Source organism: Chlorocebus sabaeus, chromosome 20 (genome assembly GCF_047675955.1).
Source record: "Chlorocebus sabaeus isolate Y175 chromosome 20, mChlSab1.0.hap1, whole genome shotgun sequence".
Classification (NCBI taxonomy): domain Eukaryota; kingdom Metazoa; phylum Chordata; class Mammalia; order Primates; family Cercopithecidae; genus Chlorocebus; species Chlorocebus sabaeus.
Window position 1 is genome coordinate 13,291,418 of NC_132923.1, and position 22,715 is coordinate 13,314,132.

The 22,715-nt window shown below is 46.2% G+C and overlaps 1 long non-coding RNA gene across 1 annotated transcript; it reads right to left on the bottom strand.

Moving 5' to 3' along the window:
- Window positions 1-263: 263 nt before the first annotated feature.
- Window positions 264-20,762, bottom strand: LOC140709465 (uncharacterized). The gene is made up of 3 exons (XR_012089955.1): window positions 19,178-20,762; window positions 9,443-19,043; window positions 264-2,623 (listed from the first exon to the last, which is right to left on the bottom strand). It is a non-coding gene; the product is annotated as an uncharacterized lncRNA (long non-coding RNA).
- Window positions 20,763-22,715: the final 1,953 nt, after the last annotated feature.

Sequence of the window (22,715 nt, forward strand, 5' to 3'; positions counted from 1 at the left end):
CTTATTGCCCAGGCTGTAGTGCAGTGGCTCAATCTTGGCCCAATGCAACCTCTGCCTCCTGGGTTCAAGCGATTCTCCTGCCTCAGCCTCCCGAGTAGCTGGGATTACAGGTGTGGACCACCACCCCTGGCTAATTTTTTGTATTTTTGGTAGAGATGGGGTTTCATCATCTTGGCCAGGCTGATCTTGAACTCCTGACCTCATGATCCGCCCGCCTCGGCCTCCCAAAGGGCTGGGATTGCAGGCGTGAGCCACTGTACCCAGCCAAAAAGGTTTTTAAAAAATTACTTTATTGAGGTAAAATTCACATGTGAAAATATTTCTATTTTTACATTTTGGAAGACTGTATTATTTGATTGGGAAAAGATAGATGGGCTGTGCATGTTTATTTTTTGTTTTTGAATTTTTTTGTTACTCCATACCCTGAAGAGTCCCTTATTGTTGATTCCCAGGGCTGAGGACTAACATTTTTTTTTTTTTTTTTTAATTAGCGCTGGTTTCTATGGGATGCAAACTTTTCTCTAATAGCTGAAAGCAGAGGCTTCTGGGTGCTTTCACATTTCTTCTTTCTTCACGGTTTTAAAAGAGCGCCTTGCCTCCTCTGTGTGTCGTTATGCGTACTGGAGTACAGAATAGAAAATGCAAAACAAGACAGCCGTACAGGAGGTTTTTCTTTTTAAAGGAGTTGACAGACAAATGGCACAGAGTTCACTGTTCTTGCCAGCTGAGAGTTTAGCTTCCAGAAAGCACTACTTTAGGGAACAAGTGAAGCAGTGTGGAGGGCCTGAAAGGCTTCATTGACACAGCAGCCGGGAGGCTCTTGTAGCGCATTGTGTGGGGTGCGGTGCCTTCGGAAACCAGCTCTTGAGATGTCTACACCCCCAACATCCCCAACGCTGAAAACATTAGGGTTTTTTTTTTTTTTTTGGTTGTTTTTTGTGTGTTTTGTTTTTTGCCATTATACTTGGTTTTCCAAGTGAGATCCCTGGAAAGGTATTTGCTTTTATTTGTTTTTGTTTATTAGTTTCCTCTGTGTGTCAGTCAGTTCTTCGCATGGTCACTTGGCTTACTTGGTAGGAACATGGGGGATCCAGGTGGTGGGGCCGAGGCAGTTTCCCCAACAAATCACTGGTACAACATGAATGTGTTTGTTTTCTGAATGAGAATCTAAGTGCTGCCACCAAAAAAGGTGTACTGGGGTAGGAGAAATAAGGTGAATTTGAAGCCAGCAATTGAAATCATTATTGATAGTTTCCTAGTTTTCCTGAAGGCTGATCTGGAGAGACGGAAGTCTAAGCTAAGGAATAATAGATCTGTACCAGTGAAGGTGTAGAATCACTTGCAGGCTCTGAGGGTCTGTCCCAGGGAAGACCCAACGATCCGTGGCGTGTTGGTTTGGTATAGAAAGGCCAGGGCCAGGCAAGTTCTTCATCCGTGGTTTTTATTCAGGTATTAATAGAGCTCCTAGTATGTGTCTGGCCTTGAGAAGGGATGTGGCTTGTGTTCCTGCACTTTGAGGGGTTTCGAGTCATAAACCCATAGACCATGGAAGATCCTTAGAGATCAGCAGTCCTCCTCTTACTCTGTGGGGAGCACTGAGGCCCAGAACGTTGGCTTGCTCAAGGTTACACAGAGAGTTAGTGGTAGCCTCTTGAGAGGCCAGAGCTTTTTTCTGAGACAGAGTCTCGCTCTGTTGCCTAGGCTGGAGTGCAATGGCCTGATCTCGGCTCACTGCAACCTCCGCCTCCCAGGTTCAGGCGATTCTCATGCCTCAGTCTCCCGAGTATCTGGGATTACAGGCACCTGCCATGACGCTCGACTAGTTTTTCTATTTTTAGTAGAGACAGGGGTTTCACCATGTTGCCCGGGCTGGTCTCGGACTCCTGAGCTCAGGTGATCCACCCGCCTCAGCCTTCCAAAATGCTGGGATTATGGGCATGAGCCACTGCGCCTGGCCTAGAAGCCAGATCTTTTTACTCCCAGTTTTATATTTTTCCATTCAACTTCCATTGAAAATGCCTCATAGTTGTTAGAGAACAGTTCAAGAGAATATATAATTCAGTGTTAAAATCGAATAATCAACTGCTACTGCATAGGGGGAGAGTTCATTGTTCACTGGAGCTATCTGGAAGTGTGACAGATTTTGAAGAATGGGAATGGTGTGGACATTCCAAAAGGACCACAAAACCTTGTCTCTGTTCTGTGTTGTTTGGGGATGTCCATGAAGAAATGTATAACCCTCAATCCAAGTGTGAAGCCTTTGCACATGCTGTGGGAGCAGGTATGTTCAGGGAGTGCCCCTGCTGAGCATCCTGCAGACTGACAGGGAGACAGGCATATTGGCTAGAGACCACTCTCTCCCCAAGCAAAACCAAAGCAAGGTGGGGTGGAGGACCCAGGGTGGGAGGGGAAGTGAAGTCCAAGTGATTTACAGGTTTCCAAGTAGGCTTGGAAAGCCATTACACATTTGAGGATGAACCTGGGTCACTAGAATTTTGACTCCATGACAGAAGGGGCCTTTGTGGAGGTCTTGAGGTAAAGAATACGAGTCGCCTCTCAACTTCTGCATAGCTGCTAGAAGTTAGTTCTCAATCTTAAAGTTCGTTCTTTTTCTAGAGGATTGCTGAAAGCAAAAGTAACAGTCTTAACCATCTGCCACTTAAATAAGAGGAGATTTATTGCTTTTTAATGGAAAGGATGCTTGTTCCAACAGAAGGGTACGACTCAGAGAAGCAAGCCTGGCTGGGCATAGTGGCTCACGCCTGTAATCTCAGGACTTTGGGAGGCCGAGGTGGGTGGATCACCTGAGGCCAGGAGTTCAAGACCAGACTGACCAACATGGCAAAACCCTATCTCTACAAAAAAAATACAAAAAATAATTAGCTGGGCGTGATGGTGCACCTGTATAGTTCCACTACCCGGGAGGCTGAGGCACGAGAATTGCTTGAACCTGGGAGGTGGAGGTTGCAGTGAGCCGAGATTGCACCACTGCACTCCAGTCTGGGCAACAGAATGAGATTGTCTCAAAAAAAAAAAAAGCAGCTGCAGCTTCATCTCTTTGGCCTCCCTGAGCATATATTTTGGTTACTGCTCTGCTGTCAAGCTGTGGAGTAGTGGGGATCCCTAAAGAGCAAACAGCATGCAGTATGGCTGGAGTTTAGAGCATGGGGCGGCCCTGAGGTGTCTATAAGGGGAATGGAGAGGAAGGACAAGGCTAAAGAAAGAAGCGGCTAGGATCACAGAGGCCCTGTAAACTGTGTTAAAGAAGGTGGACTCTAACTCAAGGGCAGTGGGGACTATAAATATCAGATTTTAAATTTTACTTTTTTTTTTTTGGATACGGAGTCTTGTTCTTGTTGCCCAGGCTGGAGTGTAATGGCGCGATCTCGACTCACTACAACCTCCACCTCCCATGTTCAAGCAATTCTCCTGCCTCAGCTTCCTGAGTAGCTGGGACTACAGGCGCCCACAACCATGCCTGACTAATTTTTTTTTTTTTTTTTTTTTTGGTATTTTTAGTAGAGATGGGGTTTCATCATGTTGGCCAGGCTGGTCTTGAACTCCTGACCTCAGGTGATATGCCCGCCTCGGCTTCCTAAAGTGTTGGGATTACAGGTGTGAGCCACCACGCCAAGCCAGATTTAAAATTTCAGATCACTCTGATTGCAGTGTGGGCATACGAAACAGTAGAGTTAGTGACACTAATTAGAAGACTGTTGCAGTCGTTGAAGAGAGAGAGGTTGATGGCCTGAACCTGTAGACGCAAAACCACGAGTAGCAATGTTGGCACTCAGGGCAAACAACTCAAAATTGACCTTCAAACAGCTCTGTAATGCAGGATAGAGCTTGCAGGCAGGTGTGACTGGTAATATGCCTTTTGATAGTTTTCAGTTTAAATAGTCTGGATAACCAGGTGCTATTCTTTTTAAACAATTATGTTTTAAAGGAAAACATGCCCCTGAGATTTTGGAATTCAGGAGCAAAGCATGGTTCACTCCTGTAGTTGGGCTGGGGCAGAGGCAGTGGGAAGCGGGTGGTAATCAGATTTGGGAGATATTTAGGAAGTAGGGTGGACAAGTAAAGCTTTTGATAGAAAAACATATTTAGTTAAAGTTGTTTTGTTTCATTTGAATTGAATTAGTAATATATGCCATGGTAAAATTCAAACAGCACTAAAGGCATGCAATGAAGTGTCTCCTTTGGCTGGGCACGGTGGTTCACACCTGTAATCCCAGCACTTTGGGAGGCTGAGGAGGGTGAATCATGAGGTCAGGATATTGAGACCATCCTGGCTAACACGGTGAAACCCTGTCTCTACTAAAAATACAAAAAATTAGCCAGGTGTGGTGGCGGGCGCCTGTAGTCCCAGCTACTCGGGAGGCTGAGGCAGGAGAATGGCGTGAACCCGGGAGGCAGAGCTTGCAGTGAGCTGAGATCGCGCCATTGCACCCCAGCCTGGGCGACAGAGCGAGACTCTGTCTCAAAAAAAAAAAAAAAAAAAAAACTGTCTCCTTAACCAGAGTCAGCCATTCTTAACAGTTATTGTGTATTCTAGAGCTTTTTGTGCCACTGTAAGCCTATATTTAATTTTTATCTTTTATAAAAATTGGAACATACTATACACTTTGCTCTTCCCTTTACTAATTCACTTAACATTGTATTTTGGCAGTCTTGCTACATCTATTTTTGGTTTTGTTTTTAAAGAGACAGGGCCTTGGTCTATCGCTCAGGCTGGATTGCAGTGGTGCAATCATAGCTCACCGTAACCCCAGACTCCTAGGCTCAAGGGATCCTCCTGCCCCTGCCTCCAAGTAGCTAGGACTAACTTGGGGTGTGCCACCATGCCCAAATAATTTTTAAAATTTTTAGAGAGATGGGATCTCCCTATGTTGCCCAGGCTTGTCTCAAACCCTGGCCTCAAGTGACCTCCTGCATTGGCCTCCCAGAGCGTTGGGATTACAGGTGTAAGCCACCATGTCCTGCCTACTTTGCTCTTTTGAATAACTATTTAATAGTCCGTTGTTTGAATGTGCATTCTCACTATTTATTTAAACTAGTCTTTTTTTTGTTTGTTTGTTTGAGACAGGGTCTCGTGTTTCTCAGGCTGGAGTGCAGTGGCGTGATCTCAGCTCACTGCAACCTCCGGCTCCTGAGGTCAAAGTATCCTCCCGCCTCAGCCTCCTGATTAGCTGAGACTACAGGTGTGTGCCATCACACCCAGCTAATTTTTGTATTTTTTTTGTAGAGTTGGAGTTTCACCCTGTTGCTCAGGCTGGTTTCAAACTCCTGGGCTCAAGCGATCCACCTGTCTCAGCCTCCCAAAGTGCTAGGATTACAGGTGTGAGTCACCACAACCAGCCAAATTGGTCTCCAAATTGATGTACATTGGGGCTGTTTCTAATTTTTGATATTTGAGTTAGATTTTTTAAAATTAGATTTTAAATTGAGGGAAGAGACACAAAATAATGAAGGAAGAATTCTAGGTGGTGAAAAAGATTTATACATAAACAGAGACCACTAGTGTCTTTGTGTCTGACGGACTACTCTTGACTCTTCTAGGCCGTAGGATGAACATATTTATGAGGAGGGAGGTGGGAGAGTAATGGGTGTTTCTGCAGACCCTTGAGTCTATGTGTAGAACTGGGATGTGACTTAGGAACTGGGCATGTCTAACAGGGTCAGAGTGAAGCTGTCCATAGCCACTTCTTCTCCAATTAAAGATCTTTCAGGGGAGCAGGCTGCCACAGCTGTGAACATTGATCACACTCCGCTTCGGTAAAAATGCCTTCCTGCCTGTGCACAGACATCACCCTGTTGTATCCTAAATCCACCTGTTGTCATAGTTGTTTCTCTGGGCACCCCAGCCATAGTAAGAAATATGAAGTATTGGCTGGGCGCAATGGCTTAGGCCTGTAATCCCAGCATGTTGGGAGGCCAAGACCGGTGGATCACAAGGTCAGGAGTTCGAGACTAGCCTGGCCAACATAGTGAAACCCTGTCTCTACTAAAAATACCAAAATTAGCTGGGCATGGTGGCATGTGCCTGTAATCCCAGCTACTTGGGAGGCTGAGGCAGGAGAATTGCTTGAACCCGGGAGGTGGAGGTTACAACGAACTGAGATTGTGCCACTGCACTCCAGCCTGGGCAACAGAGCATGACTCCGTCTCAAAAAAAAAAAGAAAAGACGTATTTGTGAAGTATTTGTGAAATAAAAGAAGAGGTTTGCTGGCTTGAGTAGAAAGTTGTGTCAGGGAGGAATGAGAAATGGGCCATTTGTTTAAGGCCACCCCCGACTAGCTCTTCCTTTTCTTTTCTTTTTTTTTTTTTTTTTTTGAGATGGAGTTTTGTTCTTGTTGCCCAGACTGGGGTGCAACGATGTGATCTCGGCTCACTGCAACCTCCGCCTCCCGGGTTCAAATGACTCTCCTGTCTCAGCCTTCTGAGTTACAGGCATGCGCCACCACGCCTGGATAATTTATTTTATTTTTATTTTTTTACATTTTTAGTAGAGATGGGGTTTCTCCATGTTGGTCAGGCTGGTCTTAAGCTCCCAACTTCAGGTGATCCGCTCGCCTCGGCCTCCCAAAGTGTTGGGATCACAGGCGCCCGGCCAGCTCTTCCTTTTCATGTAAGCATGCTCTTAACTTTTCTGCTGGAGCTGGAGAAATTAGTTTTACCCAAGATTATGCAGCCATTTGCCAGTTGCATAATTTTGGGTAAGTTTCAACATCTCCAAGCTTCAGTTCCCCATCAGTCAAATGGGCATCATAATTCCCACTTGGCACAGTGTTGGGAAGATTTATTGAGTCAATGTATGTGAAAGGGCCCATGTTTCATTTTACTTTTTTGCAAGGCCTTGTCAGAATGGAGTTTCTAAGGCAATATGTAATCCAACCCAAGATAATAGATACCAAAATGTTCTATTCTTTCCTGGGATGTGACTGCCAATGTTAACCTCCCATACTCTCAGCATTTGTGCTTTACTGAAACTATATCTGAAAGTTCATCGCCTTCAGGGAATTCATACAAAATTTCTTTACATTTGTATAGTACTTTATAGCTGTTAAAGAGACTTTAGCAACAATCGTCTAATTTGAACCCCCTAGCAAACCTTCTGTGGCAAGGCACATTTTATCACCATGTTACAGATAACATAAATGAGGCTCAGAGAGAATGATATAAAGAAACTGAGGGCCAGGCACGGTGGCTCATACCTGTATTCCCAGCATTTTGGGAGGCCAAGGCAGGAGGATCACTTGAGGTCAGGAGTTCAAGACCAGCCTGACCAACATGTGAAACCCCGTCTCTACCGAAAATATGAAAGTCAGGTGTGGTGGTGCATGCATGTAGTCCCAGCTACTCATGAGGCTGAGGCAGGAGAATTCCTTGAGCCCAGGAGGCGGAGATTGCAGTGAGCTGCACACCACTGCACTCCAGCCTGGGCAAGAGTGAGAGACCTTGTCTCAAAAAAAAAAAAAAAAAGATCCAGGTGCCATGTCTCATGCCTGTAATCCCAGCACTTTGGGAGGCTGAGATGGGTGGATCACCTGAGGTCAGAAGTTCAAGACCAGCCTGGCCAACACAGTGAAACCCCGTCTCTAGTAAAAATACAAAAATGAGCTGGGCATGGTGGCATGCACCTGTAATCCCAGCTACTCAGGAGGCTGAAGCAGGAAAATCACTTCAACCTGGGAGGTAGAGGTTGCAGTAAGCTGAGATCGTGCCATTGCACTCTCGCCTGGGCAACGGAGTAAGACTCGTCTCAAAAAAAAAAAAAAAAAAAAAAAAAAAAGAAAGAAATTGAGGCTCAAATAATAAACAGCAGAGACCAGGAGTAGATTACTTCTAGACTACTTCAAGACTAAAGAGATGAGAGGTAGCTTCCCTGACCTCAATCTGCCCAGGTTTGGAATTCTTGAGTCTGTCTCCCCAATCATGGTTTGCATCCTAGTAAAATGCATGCCACTTCTAAAATAATTTTTCTGTTGAAATAATAATAGCAGGCCGGGCGCGGTGGCTCACACCGGTAATCTCAGCACTTTGGGAGGCCGAGGCAGGTGGATCACCTGAGGCCAGGAGTTCGAGGCCAGTCTGGACAACATGGCGAAACCCTGTCTCTACTAAAAACACAAAAATTAGCTCAGTGTGGTGGTGGGCGCCTGTAGTCCCAGATACTTGGGAGGCTGAGGCAGGAGAATTGTTTCAGCCCGGGAGGCAGAGGTTGCAGTGAGCTGAGATGGCAGCTCAGACCACTGCACTCCAGCCTGGGCAACAGAGTGAGACTCCGTCTCAAAACAACAACAACAAAAAGAAATAATAACATCAGCAAAATACTTTATTGTTTGTAAAACACCTTAAAATTGATGGACTCATTTGATTCTTACAGTAGTCTCCTGGGTAAGTAGAGCAAATATGAGTTATTCTATTTTTCAGATGAGGAAATAGATGTTAGAATGGAGACCTGCCCAATGTCAAACAACTAAGAAGCAGAACTGGAACGGGAACCTGACTTTCTGGGCAGCAACTTCAATGCCTTCTTATAGGTTCATTATTGTTGTTATACTTTTATTATGCTTCTATTGTGCTGTGTAATTTGTTTTTAAAAATTCAAATTAGTTAACCTCTTGTAGACATTCATTGAAATACATTTGTTGAGCACCTGTGTAAACTGCTCACCATTTAGTTGGGAGAAAGGTAAATAAACAAAGTTACAAAGACAAAACATACTTTGCAATTTGGAGACTTAATAAATGTTTTTGATGACAGTGTGATGACAGCTTGTGAGTTAATAATCACAATGAAGGCTCGGCATGGTGGCTCAAGCCTGTAATCCCAGTACTTTGGGAGGTTGAGGAAGGCGGATCATGAGGTTAGGAGTTTGAGAACAGCGTGGCCAACATGGTGAAACCCCATCTCTACTAAAAATACAAAAAAATTAGCCAGGTGTGTTGGTGTGTGCCTGTAATCCCAGCTACTTAGGAGGCTGAGGCAGAAGAATGGCTTGAACCCAGGAGGCGGAGGTTGCAGTGAGCAGAGATCATGCCACTGCACTCCAGCTTGGGTGACAGAGCGAGACTCCGTCTCAAACAAACAAACAAACAAAAAAACCACAATGGACTTCTGTAAAATAAGAGAGAAAGTAGCCACATGTATATATACCCATGTGCATAAGCTCCCTCCACACACCAGTGAAATTATCTGAATTTTACATTTCAATAAGTAACTGGCACCTTCTTGGCATATTAATCTGTAGGAAATTACAGGCTATAGTGTTGTGGTATATTATCAGAGAATGTCAAGTAGATTTCGGTATTATGTTACTTTGACGTCACTGCCCGGCATTGCTTTGGTCTTTTCCTTACTACTAATATAAATTATTATTTATAATAATTTCCTTTGTAAACAACATATTCCTTGCTTGATAATAAAGACTTCACTTACTTCTGTCCTCTTGCTGTTTGGGGTCATGATTGGTGTCTGCTCACCCTTCTCGGTTCTCCAGAGCAACATGTGACCTGAAGCCAACTCGGAAAAAGAAGAAACAGGTCAAAGAAGAGAGCAAAGATTAAACAGAACAGTGTGTTTGGAGCACTCGATCTTGAATTTAAAAAAAAGCACAGGAGTACAACTCCCCTGTGTAGTGAATTGATTTTACTCAGAGAGGTCTGGCTGTGGCCCTCGGCTACTGGGAGATGATCTCTAGGCCCCTGGAATGTCCTGCCCAATAGGAATGACATTGTTTGCCTGAGGAGCTTGGCCACCATATGCTTGAATGATGTGATTTATAATGGGGGCTTTGAAACACGCCGTATCAGTTCCAGCCCCCATAGGGACTGGAGAGCAAAGGTCAGTTATGCAGGCAGCATGTGGTCAAGCTCTAGCAACGGCTCTGGACACCAAAGACTTGGGCAAGCTTTCCTGGTGGCAGCACTCGCAAGCACCGTCACACCTCGTAGCTGGGAGGGGCAGTGATGTCTGGAATTTCACAGGAGAAGGTGCCCAAAGTTTCCCGTGTGGCTCTTCCCAGACTTTGCCCTCTGGATCTCTTCCCTTGGCTGGTTCTGATGTGTACCCTTTTGCTGCAAAAAAAGTTTAATTAATTTGTCATAAGTATAGTGCTTCCCTGAGTACTGTGAGTCATTGTAGCAAATTATCAAACCTGCGGGGATAGTGGAACCAAACCCTGAACTGGCTACTGGTGTCTGAAGTGAGGGTGGCCTGGTAGAGGAGTCGTTCCTTACCCTGTGAAGTCTGGCCTGCCTCCAGGTAGTTGTGGTCAGACATCACTGCGTTCCCCAAGGCCTGCTTTTAGATTTAGATTTTGACGCTTTTTGACACTTTCTAGCTTGGTTACGTCTCTCGGCTTCATTTTTTTTTTTTTTTTTTTTTTAAGACGGATTCTCGCTCTGTTGCCCAGGCTGGAGTGCAATGGCACGATCTCAGCTCACAGCAACCTCCGCCGCCTGGGTTCAAGCGATTCTCCTGCCTGAGCCTCCCGAGTAGCTGGGGTTATAGGTGCCCGCCACCACGCCTGGCTAATTTTTTTTTTTTTGTAATTTTAGTAGAGACGGAGTTTCACCATGTTGGCCAGGCTGGTCTCAAACTCCTGACCTGCCTCGGCCTCCCAAAGTGCTGGGATTACAGGTGTGAGCCACCGCACCTGGCCAGCTTCAATTTTTCTAATCCTTAATTTGGGGATCATACTTGTCCTATTTTCTTCACAGGGTTAATTATGAAGATCAAAAATTAAATAGTGTATGTGTGAGAGAGCTATTGATAGCAAACAAGAACATGATATCTAAAACTGTAAAGGACCATCAAAAGGTATTACTTTTATTACAATGGAACTAAATGGTGGAGATAATGTGGTGAGGTACATGTGTTAGGTAAGGCTTTCTTCAATCATTCATTACACAAATAAAGATCGAATTTAGGTATTGGGGAGGTAAGTCAGGGCCCTGCTCTGTGGGGGCTTCTATTCTACTCAGGGAGAGAGAAAATGAAGAGGCAACTGAGGAGAATAATTAGACTGTGATCACTCTTGTGAGGGAAGCAGAATGATAAGGTAACAATTCTGTTGGAAGGGGTGCCTCTCAAGACAGAGTGGCCAGAGAAGGCTCCTAAGAACTGATGTTTGAATAAAGAAGTTAAAAAAGAGAACAAGGGTATTTAGGCAGAAGGAATAGCAAAGGCAAAGGCCCTGAGGTGGGAAAGAGCTTGGTGTATGTACAGAACAGAGAAGAGATCTGTGTGTCTGGCTTGGGGATAAGGTTGGAGATATGCATGAGTCAGAAGAAGAAGGGTCCTTTTTTTTTCTTTTCTTTTTTGAGACAAGGTCTCACTCTGTCGCACAGGCTGGAGTGCAGTGGGACAATCTCGATTCACTGCATCCTTGACCTCCCCAGCTCAAGTGATCCTCCCACCTCAGCCTCCCAAGTAGCTGGGACAATAGGTGTGCGCCACCATGACTGGCTATTTATTTGTATTTTTAGTAGAGATGGGGTTTTGTCATGTTGCCCAGGGGTGGGGCAAGTTCCTGGGATCAAGCTATCTGCTCGCCTCAGCCTCCCAAAGTGCTGGGATTACAGGCATGAGCCACTGTGTTTGGCAGAGAAGGGCCTTATTTGCCAGAGAAAATATTTGGATTTTTAAGAGTGACATGAAGTGAGGGTGGTTTTAAGTAGGCAAGTGAGATGAACTGCTTTAAGAAGACACTCCAGGCTGGGCACAGTGGCTCACACCTGTAATCCCAGCACTTTGGGAGGTGAAGGTGGGCGGATCACCTGAGGTCGGGAGTTCGAGACCAGCATGACCAACATGGAGAAACCTTGTCTCTACCAAAAAAAAAAAAAAAAAAAAAAAAAAACAAAATTAGCTGGGCGTGGTGGCACATATACCTGTAATCCCAGCTACTTGGGAGGCTGAGGCAGGACAATCGCTTGAACCTGGGAGGCGGAGGTAGCAGTGAGCCATTGCACTCCAGCCTAGGCAACAAGAGCAAAACTCTGTCACACACACAAAACAAAAACAAAAACACCCACATACATACAAGAAGATACTCCAGCTGCTGAACGGGAATGAGGGGAGGCAGGGAGACCTCACCAGGAGACTATGTAGGGAAGGAGCTGGCTGAGGAGAGATGGAGAAATGGTCATATTCCAGCTATGCTTTAAGGTAGAACCAAAAAGCCTTGCTGATGGACTCCAGATGTTGGGGATGGGGTAGGCAAGAGGAAGAAAGATTTGTCAGCTGCCTCCTCTGGGAAGCAGATGCTGAATGAGGAGTGTAAGAGGCCTAAAAGGGAGTGCCTATGAGAGGGGACAGGAAGCAGGGTTCAGCAAGGAGAGCCTCAGACTGAAATGCAGATAGACTCTTGGGCAACATATTGGGGAACTCCAGAGCAAATGTGTTTCATTAGAGGGGTTTGCATAGGGCAGAAATGTCCAGGCCCTAAGAGCCCCTCTACTCTGTTCAGTCACCGGCCAGGGCCTGCTGAGAGGAGTGTGCCTTGATTGGAAAACTGAGACAGATCCCTCAGCACTAACAGCTGGGGCTGACAGCTAACTGTCCTCCTTGCAGTTGTGCAGCAAGTTCTTTCTTGAAGACAAATCCAAGTGAGGCACCTTCATGGCTACCACAGTCTTCCTTTTGTACCATGTGGATCTACATTTCCACATACGTCGAGGGGTAGCTCTTCCGGGGTTTCAGTGGGCTCTTTTCTTGAAGGGACTTAGATAAGGGAGAAGGGAGGTCAGTGGGATAACCACAGGCTGTTGCTGCAGTTGATCTTGCAATAGGTAACATCATTTCCCTCCTCCATTATCCATTCTAAATTCCACTCTCCCTCTCTGCTAGAGATGACACCACTGTCATTTCTGCTGGTCTTGATAGCTTACCAAGCGGTGTAGCACAACCCTGATTCCTCAGAGGCTCTGAGTCCCTGATCACTTCACCCTTCACAGGCTGGGCTGCACTTGCCATTCAGGTTACCACTGGACATGAAGAGTACCAAGAGATGCCCAAGTGGCTCACCTGAGTTTCACACATATTCCTTCCTGCCTTATTGTCCAAGAGCAGTTCTAGCTCCTTTTGTTGATCAGGCTCCATCCATATCCCTGCCCCAGGCTCAAATAGAGCTTCATCCTCTAGAATACAGGCTGGAGCAGTATTCCCAGGCGTGGAATATGTTTGCCGCCAGAACCCTCCAGGCATTGTAGTTCCTTCTTTGTGCATGCAAGATGCAGCATTTTGTCTTTTGTTTCATAGGCAATGATCTAGTATGCCCTTGACCACTGGATTCCAAAAAACTTTATGGAAGGGGCAAGTCCTGGAATCTTCAGAGAGTTTATGTCTTTTTCTAGACTGCATGTATCTTCCCGAGGCTTTCAGGTGCCAGCTACCTCTTGCTATTCTCCCAAATTAGCCTAATGTCATTGATGAATGGAGCATTGTGATACTCTGTGGGAAGTATCATGACATAGATTGGGAGAGTTAACAACAACCCTAGGGGTGGGGGGAATCTAAACGAATATTGTCATCCAGCCCATGTGAATGCTGTTTCTGATTCTCTTTCCTGATCGAGATAAAGAAGAATGAATTTGCCAAATCAATGGCCAAATGTCATGTACTTGAAGCCATATTTATATATTCTAGCAATGATACCACACCCAGCATGATCACTCGAGGCTTGAGCTGAGCTGGGAATCGTCTAGGGTTATTTCCAAGGATCCATGTTTTTTCTGCAGGGGCCAGGCTGGTGAATTAAACAGAGGTATGATACAGACCATGATCCTTGCATCCTTGAGGTACTTAAGGGTGGCAATGATCTCTATCTTCCATCTGGCATGAGATATTATTTTGTATTTGCTATCTTGGCTGGGTGAAGGGGAGAGGGACACAATTTCAGAGGCTTCCACTGACCTTACCCACCATGATAGCTCTTATAGCATAAAGCAGGGGCCCCACATGGGGGCTTCCTCAACTGCTGAATATACCAATCCCAGTTATACATTCAGGGACTGGGGCAATGACACCAGGTGTGGCCAGAGCCCTGGTGGACCCACTTGAAGCTGGACATCAGCCAGAATCCCCATTTTACCTGACCTATAACCCGTCATTGTAACAGGGGCCATTATGACATTTCGGGTCTTTGAATATCAGTGCCATTCAGACCCCGTGTCTAGTAGTCTTCAACATGTCTGGATATCCCTCCTCTCCCAGGTGACAGTCACCCAGGACTGGTGGAATTATTACAGTGCACACTTGCTGTGATGTTGCAAGGACCTTCCTCTTGGGGACTCTGCCACATTTTCCATTTCAGGTCTGAAAAATGTTGCAGGTCTAGGAAATGAGAAGGAAGCATTACTTTTTTTCAGTGTTCTTAAAACATATATTTTATTTTAAATTGTGATAAAAACATAACATTTTTAACTGGGTGTGGTGGTGCATGTTTGTAGTCCTAGCTACTTGGGAGGCTGAGGTGGGAGGATCACTTGAACCCAGGAGGTCAAGTTTGTGGTGAGCAGAGATAGTGCCACTGCACTCCAGCCTGGGCAACAGAGTGAGACCCCGTCCCCAAAAAAGAAGAAAACCACACACAAAACAACATTGATCACCTTACCAATTTGTAAGTGTACAGTTCCACAGTTTTAAGTATATTCACAGTGTTGTGCAGCTGAGCTCTAGAGCTGCTCATCTTACAACACTGACACCCCATACCCATTAAACAACAACTCCAAATTTCTCCCTGCCCCTGGCTCCTGGCAACCACCATTCCACTTTATGTTCCTATGAATCCGACTGCTTTAGATGTCTCATATAAATAAAATCATACAGTATTTTTGTCTTTTTGTGACTGGTGTGTTTCAGTTAGCATAATATCCTCAAGGTTCATCCATGTTGTAGTATGTGACAGGACTTTCTTCCTTTTTAAGGCTGAATAATGTACATTTCCCATTTTATTTATTCTTTCATCCATCAATGGACACTTGCGTTGCTTCCACCTGTTGGCTGTTGTGAATAACGCTGCTGTGAATATGGGTGTGCAAATATCTCAAGACCCTGCTTTCAATACTTTTGAAGTGGGATTGCTGGATCATATGGTAATTCCATTTTTAAGTTTTTCGGAACACTCAGACTGTTTTCCACAGCAGCTCACCATTTTACATTTCCACCAATACTGCACAAGGCTTCCAATTTCTCTGCTTCAAGACTTTTTACGGGGGCAACTGTGCTCAGCCTAATCTTGCATTTGTTTGATTTGCTCTTGTTGGCTGTTAATTTTATCCCTAGGGATATCATGTTCTAGTAATCAACTTAATTTCCCCTTGACTGACTGACTGATTTATTTATTTATTGAGACAAGGTCTCACTCTGTCACAAGGATGGAGTGCCATGGCACCAGCCTAGGAGGCTCACTGCAGCCTCCAACCCCTGGGCTCAAGAGATCCTCCCACTTCAGCCTCCTAAGTAGCTGGAACTACAGGCACATGCAACTATGCCTGGCTAATTAAAACATTTTTTTTTTTTTTTTTTTAGAGACAGGTCTTACTATGTTGCCCAGATTGGTCATGAATCCCTGGCCTTAGGTGATCCTCCCACCTTGCACTGGGATTACAGGCATGAACCGCACCTGGTCTTGACCGGCTCTTTGACTTTGCTGGTCATTAAGAGAATTGTGACCTCCTGGCTTCTATTGTTGCCACCTGGCCTTTATTGCTTGGCACTGGGGAGGGGATTGGTTATTTCCATTGCTATCAATAATCTCAGCTTTGTTATGACCTCTCCTATCTTCATCCCTGGCCTACGGAGGGGAGGCCCCACTGTCTGTACATCTCCCATTTTGTTTATTGATGCTGGTACCACCCTCACCAATGCCACAGTAAAGGATGTGTGCCTTCCATGGAACATAATCCCATGGTGAGTCTTTAGACCTCAAATAATACATTCCAACACGTCCACTTTCCTAAACTTTTAAATTTCTTCCTCCACTGCTGATGTGGAGGAAGCATTGAAATTCAAGCATTTCAATTGTGCTGCATGGGTTATTACTTTTTCAAGGCTTTTAGGAGCACACTAATATTCATATATCTGAACTATTTTGTGGGGTCCTTGCTGGAGTGTAAATCCTGTATCCCAAGAAAGTGCCCCCAAATTAAGAAACTTTCTTATCCAGGTTTCTATTCTGATATTCTCAAAACTCTAGGTCCGGCTGGGCATAGTGGCTCACGCCTGGAATCCTAACACTTTGCAAGGATGAGGCAGGTGGATCACTTGAGGTCAGGAGTTCGAGACCAGCCTGGCCAACATGGTGAAACCCCGTCTCTACTAAAAATACAAAAATTAGCCGGGCGTGGTGACAGGTGCCTGTAATCCCAGCTACTTGGAAGGCTGGGGCACAAGAATCGCTTGAACCCGGGAGGCGGAGGTTGCAGTGAGCCAAGATTGTGCCACTGCACTCCAGCCTGGGTGACAGAGCGAGGGAGACTGTCTAAAGAAAAAAACAACAGGTGGGGAGTGGTGGCTCACACCTGTAATCCCAGCACTTTGGGAGGCTGAGGTGGTCTGATCACGAGGTCAGGAGATTGACACCATACTGGCTAACATGGTGAAACCCCATCTCCTCTAAAAATACAAAAAATTAGCTGGGTGTGGTGGAGTGTTGCCTGTAATCCCAGCTACTCGGGAGGCTGAGGCAGGAGAATTACTTAAATCCAGGAGGCAGAGGTTGCAGTGAGCAGAGATAGTGCCACTGCACTCCAGCCTGGGGGACAGAGCAAAACTCCATATCAAAAAACAAAAAAAATTCTAGGTCCATGGGCACCTCCCCTGCTCCTGCTCCTACATGCTGGGTTTAGTTCCTTTCTTCCTTGTAAGGCCCAGCACGTTCTTGGCTCTGAATTACATTGTGACTTATGCTCAGTTATTCTGGCAGCCAGAAGAGGAGATGGGGCCGATCTGGAGGGACACTCCTGTTATGTTTCAGGGAGAGATCTCTGCGTTGCCTTTCCTGGGCAGCAGGTGGTGCTGGCTCTTAACAGAGAGGGGTGGGTCCTCTTAGCAGGGTATGTGGGGTCAGAGGATCCTGGGAACCAAAATTTTCAGGGATCTCCACCATCCAACGTACCAGATGTCCCCATTCTGTGTGTTGGAATCCCAGCCCAAGTTTTCTCAGCCAGGGCCTTGATCTTGACAGGGCGGATCTACCTTGGCTAAGGGTTCTAGCTACCTGCCTCAGCCTACCTCAGCTACCTGCCTTGTAGATGAAACTACAAGACCCTTTAAGGCCTAGGCACTGGAACGTACACAGTACATGTTCTTTGTTCTATTGGGCAAAACAAGTCACTGGCAAACCCAGATTCAAGCAGCAGTTGAAGAGAGAGCAACTCAAAAGGCAGAAACAGCGAACTCATATTGCAAAGGAGCATGGAGGGGGGCTGGTTCACTGAGGATCATTTAGTCACCTATTACATTTATCGTACATTTAAGATGCATGTTAGATACCCAGGTAAAGATGTCAAGTTGGCACTTAGCTCTAAGTGCTAGTTTTTGAAGCTCCTGGTTGCTATCAATTTCTGAGTTCTATCTTTTACTGTTCTTCCATTGCAGGCGATCCCTTTGCTACCAAAGAAGCCCTTGGCCCTCACACTTAGTTTCAGTTGTTTGCTAACGGCCTTTCCTTCTCTCTGTACGATACCAGTGCAGCTGAGTAACAGCCAATTCCTTTGTCATTGTGTGCTTTGTTCTCCTGTGCATTTTTGGTGTGTTTTAATTTTAATGTTAAAAATGGACACACTGTAATTGTACATCCTTATGGGGTACAATTTACCTCTGTACTTTTCAAAGGCCTGAATCGTTTCACTGGCCAGGTGGTCCCTGCCATTAGCTCATTCTCATAAATTACCACCGGTGAAAGTGTTTCTTGCTGGAGACTGTTCTGGGCTCTATTATCTTTCCGTCAAATTCTGCTTGCAAACTGAAAAGTTCCTTTTTCAGTTCCTCTTTCCTGCAATGCCTTATCAATCACAGCTAAGAAAAGCCTGTTGCTACTTCTAACATTCTGCCTGGAAGTCTCTTTAGCTACCTCCAACAAATTTATTAGGTATATTTTCTAGCTCCCAAGACACCACAGGTGACAATTTTGTGAATGATTCTACCACCATATAACATGGGTGGTCTTTCTCCCGCCTCTGAGAGCAGTTTTCTCCCTGTTCATCCAGACTCTGTAACAGTCTCCTTGCTGCCCTTCTAGGCTGTCTGCTGCTGGGTCCTAAGATCAATGCCACTTGTTTCAGGTTTTAGTGAAGGCAGCATCCCACTTCCAAGAAACAATCTTTGTTCTAGTATCTATTGCTGAGTGACAAACCACCCCAAAACCTAGTGACTTAAGACAGCAATGGTTTGTTAGTTTCTCACAGTTCTGGGGGCTGACTGAGCAGCTAGTCTCTCGTCTTGCTTGTGTGCTGCTCCAGCTGTGTCTGACTGGAGGCTTGGATGCTGGGACAGATCCATGTGGTTTCATGGTCTCATAGCAAGGATGCTCGCCCAGGCTTCTTATAAGCACCTGACTTTTAAGAGAGTAAAAGTGTGGAAACTACAAGACCCTTTAAGGCCTAGGCACTGGAACGTACACAGTACATGTTCTTTGTTCTATTGGGCAAAACAAGTCACCGGCAAACCCAGATTCAAGCAGCAGTTGAAGAGAGAGCAACTCAAAAGGCAGAAACAGTGAACTCATATTGCAAAGGAGCATGGAGGGGGGCTGGTTCACTGAGGATCATTTAGTCACCTATTACATTTATCGTACATTTAAGATGCATGTTAGATACCCAGGTAAAGATGTCAAGTTGGCACTTAGCTCTAAGTGCTAGAGAGGGAAATTTAGGCTGGAGAAATAAATTTGGGACAACATATCAACATACAGATTTGGTACTTCTTGGAATCGTCTTGCCCTCAGGGTTTCCAGCTGCTGTATAAGTCTGGACTGTGCATGAGGCACGGTAATGGTGGAGTGCAGCCCTCTGCAGCCAGAGCTGGGTGGAGGCTGGGGGAAGAGGAATATTGTGTTTTTGAGTCCACTTCCCTATTTGTGCACAGAGCATTCCACTAGTGTTCTCCTCCCTGCCTCCCAACCTTGATAGAGCCAAAAACATTAGGGATGGTATTAGGACAACTGACCTGCATGCCAAGGACATAGGACAGGAGACTATGCCATTGCCTTGTTTTGCCACCTGAAGTCAGGAACCTTAGAAGAAAGGGGCTGTTTGCTGTCATGGCTTTAATATCTGGAAGAAGGGAAAGCAAGAACCGGCATGAGCCTAGTATTTTTGAAAGAAAGGGGTGATTTCTGAGCCGTCCCAAACCAGCAGGAAGGACAGGGGTGATAACCCCAACTTGCCTATAGCAGGAAGCAAAGAGGAGAAGGGATTCGGCGTCGGAGACCATGACACAGGTCAAGAGTTCTAGTGCTACTTGCTTTTCTATGAGTTCCTTTTCCTCATATTAAGTCCTTATGAAAGCCGCCTTATGTCCATGGTTTCTGTAGCTGCACCAGCCTCTACACTTCTGATAGTTCAGGAGGAGTTGGGAATCTGTATTCTCCAATTGCTCCCCAACCTTAATGCACTTAACAAGTGTGTTCTTCATACTTATTAAGCCTCCAAAATCACGTTTTTAAACTGGTCCTGCTAATTTTTGCATTCTCCCCATCCTTGCTTCCAACCCTAGGGTTGGGGTGAGGTTGGGGTGGGCCATGTACAAGACTTTCTGGCTCTATCTCTCATTTCCTGAGCAGAGCTGGGCTGCACTAATTGACCTCGAGGGTCTCAGCTGTGCTAAGTTGGGTGTTTGTTAGATCTCGTTAGGTTTGTAATTAGTGCAGGGAATCTAGGTCAGAGGCAACGGGTTGGAGTGATGGTCTCCTGGGGCATGACTAAAGGTGGGGAATAGCAAACAGGCTCCTCATTCTGTGGGTGGGGTGAGCTGGGGGAGGAACGGTGGGACTTGTGTCACACACAGAGACAAACAGACACAGGGTCACGTGCAGAAAGGCGGTCAAACTCTGCTGTGTGCGTGTGTGTGCATGAACGTGTATGATTTTCTGTGTGTGTGTGTGTGTGTGTTCGCTCCCGCATTTACTCGGGTTTCTTTCCAACCTCTCCATATATGGCGTGGCTCTAGAGCAGGCTGGGGATTGGCTGCTTCTGTTGGGAGACAGGGAGGTAGTAAGAAAGCAGAGAGAAAGGAACCCAGCGTAGGGAAGGGAGTGACGAAGTGGGGGATGGGGGGCAGTAGCTGAGCCTGAGGGTTGCAGAAGGGAGCTGGGACTGCTTGCCTGTGAGGTTTAGATAGGGGAGAGATTCTTAGAGACTCAATTTCTGGGAGAATGAGGCAGATTTACTACTGGCAGAGAGGCTGGGAGAGTGGCTGGCGAAGGAGGCGAGAGCTGTTTCCTCAGGGACAGAGCTCTAGGCTCAGCACCGCATGGTTTGTGAGAAGCAGGGCAGGAGTTACAGAAATTTGCACTTTTCTTTTCTCCCTGGTCAACCTATGCTGTGGAAATAGCAGGAAATCAACTCATCAGCGTTCCAGGCCAACACCCCAAACATTCTTCCTGACGGAGGGAGCCGGGACTGCAGTTCCTTCATCCCTTCTCAGGCCCCTGGCTAACAACCTGATGGGGAAGGACAGGAAAAGTTGAGGAAAATGTCATTGAAATGCGAATTAAGATTTCGTTCTTTACCTGCCTCTACCCCTCACCCCATCTCACCTCTGTGTCCTGGGTTCCCCCCGTCTCCCCATCCTTGGGCCTCCGGAGGGTGCTTCCCTTTGCTTCATCTGTGTAAGAAGAGAAGGGAGCAGAGCAGTTGGGAGGAGGAAGGGAGGGAGAATAAGTGCACCCTGAAAGCGTCTCGGGGCAGCTGTGTGCTGAGAAAGTTGCCCCACACAGCTACGGAGCCACCCATTTGCCACGCATCACAGTTACTGCGGGCACGAAGGGAACTATCGCAGGCAGAGGGGCTGGAATGATGGAGTGAGGAAAGAGAGGCGCTGGGAGGAAGGGAAATAAACCGTAAGCACCTTCCCATCCTCCTGTCACAGTGCCCAGGTTCAACACAAATGCTTCCTCAACAGAACTCATGCCAGCAGCCTACCACAAGGGTGCACCTTAAGCAATTTTTCTAGTGGCAAGCCTGGCTCCATGCTAAGCTCTAAAGTTCTTGAAGACCAGGGATGATGCTTTCATCCCCCTTCTGGCTCTAGGCTTCAGCACAGTACCTGGTGTGCTCTCTCCTCTGAAGAGAGAGATCGGGCACAGCCTGTGGCCTGGATCTAGCTAAGTGACAGTGACTGACCCCACAGCAGCGGCCTCATTCACACTGTGCTCCTTCCACCTGAGCTAGCAGCCCACTGCCCAGAGTCAAACCAGTAACAGTAGCTGCAGCAGTCACTTTTTGACTGACAGGCATTTTCCATATTGTCCTCACCCATCCAATAGCTCTGCAGCTTGCAGATGAAAAAAACTAATATTCGGAAAGCATGTGCCTTGCCCAGGGCCTCATAATCAAGAATTAACAGTTAGAATTTGAATCCAGATTCATCTGGTTTCAAAGCTGGGCTAATTTCACCACCCCTATGGCCTGGATGTTCCAGTAACTGTTGGAGAACTGGAAGCTGTTGGTTTTGGAGCCTGAAGCCAGGAGCACAGTGCCCAGCTCTTCTCTTCCTGTTGTAAGGTCCCCGATCTTTCTTTTCTGCTTCCCTCACCTGTCACTCTCCTCTCTAGTGTCTCCCTCCATCTTCTGGCTCCCCTGGGAGCCACAGATAATTGACATGTTGGGATACATATGTCATTTGTGCTTTTGTCTTCTTTCCTCATTATGTGGGAGCAACAAGGAAGAAAAAAAGAAAAGGAAAAATGCTGGCAAAATACAAAGATAGAGACTTGTAAAAAGAAAGCATAATTCTAGCTTAGACTTCAATACCTGTGACAGCGGATGGCTCTGCTGACCATGCTTAGGGGAGTGGAGAGTGTAGCTATTTGGAGGACAGGATGTCTGGAAGCCTGGGTCCTCACCTCATACCCCAGGAGACCACAGAGACATGAAGGTGGCACTCTTGCACGCTTTCCCTTACTCATCTGGGACACACATTCCTCAAGGAAGAGGCTAGGTAACTACAGTCTAGAGCTGGGGAAAATCTCCATGACAGAGTGGAAAGGGACTAGAGAGAACAAGAATTCCTCTGCCCTAGGGATGGTTTAATAGCAGTGATAAGGTCCAGAGAAGAGTTGTGAAGGAAAGAGATGATTTCTGGAAAGAAGGGGAGAGAGCCCCCCCCCCCCCATTTTGCTTCCATGGGTTGTAGGAGTGACATCAGAGCAGAAGAATGGGGATTGAAGGGTCTGTTTCTCCCACAGGGTTTTTCCCCCTCTTCCTCCTATCCCATCTTCCTAACATCAGGGCAGCCTCATGGCCAGGTCTATATGCAACTTGGCCCCGTTTCCGCCTCCCCCCATCTCTAGTGAAGCCCTGCTGCTCTTGGAGGATCAAGCAGCTAGCAGGGCACACTTCAAAGTGGTTTTTAACCCTCCATTTACTTGATTCATGAGGCTCTGTCCCCTTCTTTCCCAAAATCAAATTATTCCCTTCACAGCTCTTCTCGGGACCTCACTGTTACTAAACCTGATCTCACACACTTCTGAGGAAGAGCGAAC